Source organism: Grammomys surdaster, unplaced genomic scaffold (assembly GCF_004785775.1).
Source record: "Grammomys surdaster isolate TR1022 unplaced genomic scaffold, NIH_TR_1.0 126546, whole genome shotgun sequence".
In the NCBI taxonomy this organism is placed as follows: Eukaryota; Metazoa; Chordata; class Mammalia; order Rodentia; family Muridae; genus Grammomys; species Grammomys surdaster.
Genome location: NW_021621338.1, coordinates 4416079 through 4423457, shown reverse-complemented (window position 1 = coordinate 4423457; position 7379 = coordinate 4416079).

Here is a 7379-nt window from a genome sequence, read left to right as displayed (position 1 = left end):
TAAACAAGCAAACAAATGAATAAGTAATCTCTACCTCTTCTTTTCTTCTTTAATAATTTATTCTGGATTTTTTTAAAAAAAAATCATAGTATCCAGGGAAGACTGCCTTCAGACTCTTTGTAGTCCAGGATAACTTTGAATTTCCTACCCTACTGCTTCCAGAATGCTGGGATTGGAAGTGTGTGTCGCCACATCCAGTTTGTTTGGTCTTGGGTTCTGGACACGGTAAGCAAGCACTCTGCCACTGAGTTCCATCCCTGCCCTGAAAACCAATCCCAGGACAGAGTTATCTTAGTCCTTGAATTTTTTTTTTCTATACAGAATAATATTCCATTTAAGAGAGAAAGTGTAACGTATGCAGCTTGTTCTCCAGTATTTACTATGATGAACAAGGATGTGATGGATATTTGCACATAAGACATAAATGCTTGAGGCTGGAGATAAATTTCTGGAAGTAAAATTGCTGGTTTATAATTATGTGCAATGTGTTTTCTATAGAGGTCGTATCAATTTGCAACCCCATTCCCCAAATGTGCTTCATACTTCTTTGATACCTTAAACAAAACACAGAAACTGTGGTGAGTGTTTCCATGGTTTCTGCATCAGGAAGCAAAGATGAAGGTCTGGGAGATGGCTCAGTGATTAAAAGCATTGTTGCAGAGAATCCATGTCAGGTAGCTGCCAACTGCCTGTAACTCCAGCTCCAAGGGATTCAATGTCCCCTTCTGGCCCTTAATGACACTACAGTCAAATGCACAAATCTCCACACAGACAGACAGACAGATGCATGTAAGCACATGCGCAAACACATACACAAATAAAAATTTACATAAAACCTAAAATAAATAAATAAAATAAACAAAAGCGCTCTCTCTCTCTCTCTCTCTCTCTCTCTCTCTCTCTCTCTCTGTGTGTGTGTGTGTGTGTGTGTGTGTGTGTGTGTCCTGCCTCTGCCTCCCAAGTGCTGGGATTAAAGTCATGCACTGCCATGTCCAGCAGTTTTGTTAATCTTAAAAAAAAAATACAGGCAAACATCTCAGTAGTCTATTAGCCCAATCATGAGAACTGGTTCCAACCTGAGCCTCCAATCCCGAATCCCAGTACACCCGCACCGACCCTCACCACTGACTGAGGCTGCCAGTCATCCATGTACAGCCTCAATGTCAGAACTTACATTGTTTCTGCAGCTTGGTTGTCCTGTCCACAAACTGTCTGCTCTGTGTGTCTTTTCTCCCCATCACTACCTGACAGTCTCCTGGTCCTCCCTCAGACCCGAATGAAGTGCCCTCTCCCACACTTAACAGTATCATGACACTCCAGGGAGAATTCTCAGTCATAGCACCAGCCGCTGGGAGCATAATCACGCACTGGGATGGTTAACCTTAATGGCAGCTTGATGAGCTATGGAGTTAAGTAAGAGACACACCTCTGGGCCAGTCTGTGAAGGTGTTTCCAAAACTAATTAGCTGAGTGGGAAAAGGCCCTCCCTCATGGTGAGTGGCACTTTCCAAGGAATGATCCTTGGAAATAATGAGCTCAGACAAAGAAGCAGCGTCACCTGAGGACCTTTGCTTCTTGCTAGCATGTGTGACACCACCACTCCGGCCACTGAAATCATACCCAGCTCCTTTGACCTTCTAATGAAGCACAGCAACTCTCAGGAATCTTCCAGGCCTTCTGCACCACATCAGGACACAGCTGTGTCTTCTGATTCAATGACTAGGCAGATACTCATTCCCAGGCTACCCTTGAGCTGTTAAGTCCTGTTCATGAAAGCCACTCTAAGTACACCTAGTTTTATAATGCATATACATTCTGTCTGTTCTGTTCCCCTAGAGAACCCTGCCTCATCCACCCACACACCTGTCCCCACAGTGTGCTTGAGGACAGCCGCCTCTTCTTCCTCTCTGGGCCAGTGTCCTGCACATTGTGCCTGGCACATCACCTCCACAGGAAGCTTGCTGCAGAGTGTGGGAAGAGTACAGTCGTGTGGGGCCTGCTGGTAGTCAGTTCCCTTTTCCCTTCCAAGTGGGCCAGAAATATGACATTGTCAGACATTGATTACTGTCTGTATCTGTGGGATTTCTTCTTCCTGAATCTTCTCTGGTAAAAGCAGTATCTTCAATGCCTATCATAGTACCTAGGGGACAGCAGGTGCTCCCTAAATATTCCCTGAAAAAGGGGGGGAGCAGATATCTGATCAAAATATCCTCTACAACACAGCTGGGAATTATTGCTGTGTGCTAGCCCCAAGCTTTGGATTCTCAAGTGATAATTCTATGTATTTTATTTACTTGTATATGGAGGGGCAGGGCACAGATCTGAGCATATCCATGAAGGTTTATCTAGATTAGATAGTTGAAGAAGGGAAGTTCTACCCTAAATATGGGTTGTACCAGCCTAGGCAAAATAAAGAGACCTCCATCTGGGCCCCAGCACTCGTTGCTCTCTGCTTCCCGAGTGCGAATGTCACATGACTTCGCTGCCTCACACTCCTGACTACATGACCAGATGGACTGTACCCTCAAACTGTGAGCCAAACAAGCCCACTGTCCCTTCAGGTGCTTTTGTCGAGTATTTCTCACAGCCTTAGAAAAGTAAATAATACAGAAGGCGTGGTGCTGCACTCTCAGCCCCAGCACTAAGGAGGCTGAGGCAGGCGAACCTTAGTGAGTTTGAGGCAAGGCAAGCCAGTGCCACAAGGCAAGACATTTGGGACAAACAAACAAATACAGTTCCTCATCAGAACTCTTTACCTAATAAGCCAGGGAAAAAAGAGGAAAGGGGAACAGAGAACAGACAGGACAAACAGAAACACAGCACAGTAATGATCAACTAACCGTATTTGTAAAATCACATTAAATGGAAGTAACTTATCAAATGATACAAAATTTCAGTTTGGATCCAAGACTCAACTATATGTTATCTAAAAGAAGCACATTTTAATTATTTTTTATATTTTTGAATTATAAAAAACAATTTTATTGATTTTTAACTATATTTTTTAAAGTTAGGGGTTCTCCTAAAAGTCACAGGCCTCGTTATTTGATCAAATGCCTGTCTCCTGACATTCCTCTACATGGTTATATTAGTAAGATGCATGCAATCTATCTGCTGACTACAAATGCCAACTATTTAACACTATTCAGAACATATAAACTCTCATATAAAACTTGTAAATACTCATAATAGTATATTCTACTTCACTAGTTACTAATGACAGAGACTTGGGATTTCTTCATCTGAGTTTTCAAAAAAAAATTTTTCTTCCAATACATCCTGACCAAAGTTTCTCCTTCCTCCACTCTTCCTACCCTCCTCCCCCTCCCCTCTCACCCAGATCCACTCCTCCATTTCCCTTAAGAAAAGGGCAGGCCCCCCAGGGATAGCCAGTGAACACAGCATAAGATTCAGTAAGACTAGGCACAAACCCTCATATCCAGGCTGCTGGGAGAGACAGCCCAGTAGGAGGAAAAGAGTCCCAAGAGTAGACAAAAGAGTCAGAGATACCCCCACCAAGATGACTATCATAATATACACGCAGAGGACCCAGGTTAGACCCATGCAGGCTCCATGATTGCCACTTCAGTCTGTGAGTCCTGCTTAGCTGATGTGTGTGGGCCAGAAACACATTTTATATGTAAAGAAACGAGGCTGGTAAGATGACTCAGTAGTTAAAGGCACCTGCCACACCGCCTGACTGCCCCAGGAACCACACAGTGAAAGGAGAAAACAGACCTCCCCCCCCCAAGTTGTCCTCTGGTGTGAACACATGCAATTTAAGATTAAAAAAGAAATGACCGGGCTGGAGAGATGGCTCAACAGTTAAGAGCACTGACTGCTCTTCCAGAGGTCCTGAGTTCAAATCCCAGAAACCACATGGTGACTCACAACCATCTGTAATGAGATTGGATGCCCTCTTCTGGTGTGTCTGAAGACAGCTACAGTGTACTCATCAATAAAACAAATAAATAAATATTTAAAAAAAAAAAAAAAGAAATGACCAAGGAAACAAGTTAAAACTAAAAGGATACCATGTCAACAGGAAAAGGAAACCACGTGGTTATATTAACCTCAGATAGAATAGACTTGGGGAGGGGGATGTAACCAAGAACAAAGATGGTTCTAGAATCTTCCACTCATCAAGTGGACATAATGGCCCAACTGCTTATGTGTCTAACAATGGTTCTAAATGCCTGATCCCAAAAGTGATAGGACTGCAAGGAAAACAGACACAGGCACAGCTGTCTTCAGGTGTTTTGGTGTCTCTCAGTCACTGAACGAGCAGGCAGAAACTCACACAACTCTAGGGGAATGCTACCAACCAACCGGCTTGACCCGACTGACGGTTACAGGACACTCAAAACCTGCAGCACACACATCCTTTCTAAGAGTGCATGGACCTGTTACCAAAGCAGATTGTATTTTGAGCATAAAGCAATTTAAGTTATCATTAAAAGTATCCAAGCCATACAATAGTCTCTAATCACACTGGAATCACATTAGGCACCATTTACAAAAAGCTCCCTACAAAACTTCCAAATATTTGGAAATTAATTAGCAATAGCGTATTTATAAATAGCTTGTGAGTGAGATAAGAACTTGAAAGGGAAATTATAAAGTATTTGGAGTTGGATGAAAATGGAAACATGAACTAGGCACTTGGCACACAGCACTCAAGAGGCTTATGAAGTGCGAGGATTTGAATTTGAGGCCTGTGAGACTCTGTCTTAGAAATAAACAAACAAATAAAATTATAAAGAAAACATGACATCTTAAAATATGTGAGATATTGCTAGATGCATAATACTTAGAACTATGTCTTGTTGTTGTTGTTGCTTATTTGTTTGTCTTTGAGACATGGTTTCATGTAGCCCAGGCTATCCTTTAACTCACTATGTAGCCAAGGATAACCCTGAACTTCTTATCCTCTTGCCTCTACAGTGCCACCACAGCTGGTTTTGTATAGTGCTGGCAACTGATAGCAGGGCGTCATGAATGCAAGGCAAGCATCCCCCCAGGCCAGCTACACCTCGGCTCTAGCACCTGTATTAGAACTTCTAAGAGGTTTCAAATCAATGCTAGTTGCCCTTATAAGATGAAAAGCCACATAGCACGATGTAAGATTGGAAACCAAAAGAAACGGAAATGGAGAATAGAAGGGGGAAAAATCAATAAACTAAAAATAGGTACATGCAAGTCATAGTGGCCTGGGCTTTAATCCCAGCACTTGGGAGGCAGAGGAAGGCAGATCTCTGTGAGTTCAAGGCCAGCCTGGGGGCTACAGAGTGAGTTCCAGGACAGTCAGAAATACTCAATGAGACCCTGTCTTGAAAAAATAACAACAATAATAGAAAAGATAAAATCTTAATATTGATGTAAAAGATTTAAAACAGGTTCAATCATTTCTAAATTCAACAGGAAGAAATTTAAAATAATAGCTAAAAATCAAATTAAATGGTTTTTTTTCTTTTGAGAAATATTGATAAACTGACAAACTTCTCGTAAAATATCCTGCTATGCTTTCTGTTGCTGTGATAAAGCACCATGACCAAAAGCAACTTGGGGAGTAAAGGATTTATTTGGTCTATAAGTCTGGATTACAGTGTCGTATGAAAGGAAGTCAAGGCAGGAACCTAGAAGCAGGAGCTGAAGAAGTGGCCATGGAGGGTGCTGCTTCCTGGCTTGCTCCCCATGGCTTGCTCAGTCTGGTTGCTTACATCTCCCAGGTTCGCACCCAGGAGTGACACCACCCACAACAGGCTGGGCCTTCCCATTTCAACCATTAACTAAGAAATGTCCAGGCCAAAAGTTTGAAGTTATTTCCTCAACTGAAGTCTCTTCTTTCCAAATGACCCTGGCTTGTGTCAAGTTGACAAAAACAAACAAATAAACAACAACAAAAAACCTAACCAGTACACCACACTAGTCAAGAGAAATGGATGGTAGACTCAGATTACTGATATTAGAAATAAAAGATGCGGGCTGGAGAGATGGCTCAGCGGTTAAGAGCACTGACTGCTCTTCCAGAGGTCCTGAGTTCAAATCCCAGCAACCACATGGTGGCTCACAACCATCCGTAATGAGATTGGATGGCCTATTCTGGTGTGTCCGAAGACAGCGACAGTGTACACTGTACTCATAAATAAAATAAATAAAAAAAAAGAAATAAAAGATGCATTTCCCCAGCAGAATCTAAAAATCCCCAACACTCAGCAACAGAAACCAGAGTTCAACAACTGTTAAAGAAACTGAATGTGTAGCTAAATCCTTCCATCACGGAAACCCTAAGCTCAGATGCCTCTGACAACATTTAAAAGAAGAAATAGGACCAGTTCCTCAAATTCTTCCAGACAACTGGACATGGGTCATGCTAAATGTTCATGATCCAGGTCAGGTTTTTCTCTTTTTAAGATTTGTTTTTACTTTATGTGTATGAGTGTTTCCCACATGTGTATCAGTGTATACTGAAGTGCCCGTGGACGCCAGAAAGGGTGTTGGATCCTTGGAACTGGAATTGCAAAGTTTTGAGCAGCCACATGCATGCCAGACACCATATCAGGGTTCTGTGCAGGAGCATCACAGTGACCTGAACCAACGGACATAATGGACAGACCTCTGAATCTGTAAGGAAGCCCCAATTAAATGCTCTGTAGAATGAGAGTTGCCATAGTCATGGTGTCTCTTCACAGCAGTAGAACACTATAAATGAGTAAAAGTTTCTGGGGATAACAACAGTCTTAAACGTGATGATGGCTGCACAATCAAATGTTCTGAACTGAACTGTATACGTTATATGTAAATTTCACAGTATGGGGATTACGTCAATAAAGTTATTATTTAAACATCAGTAAATTCCAAACTTGTAATTAAAACAAAAGCAAACATCTGTTTGTTTGTTTGTTTGTTTGTGTGTCTGCGAATTTATCCCTTCCACCATGCTTCAATAATTAGGCTTGGTTGCAAACGTCCTTCCCCCAGGATTCTTACCAGCCATTGACTGCTCTGTCGGCTGCTGTAACTCCAACACCAAACGAAGTCTCACAAATGGTAAGTAAAATTAAATAGTGACTGAAGGGATGTGTGCAAAAGCCCCTTGTTAGGGAAGAGCACGGTTCACAGGTTCATCAGAGAAAAGAAAGCTCCCAGTGTGCACTGGGACCGACACCGGGAGTCTGCAACCAATTGTTTCAGTCTGGCTGCCGAGCCATGAGGAGCCACAGAAGGGTTTTAGCCGAAGGTGGATCAGATTTACATTTGAAAAGAACGCTGACAGCTGAAGAAAGCCTGGAAAGATTAGGGCTTAAAAAGTTGGACTCTGCAACAAAGAAAAGTTAGTGACCTTGGAAAACTCAGCGCAGGTGGAGCCTGAGACTGAC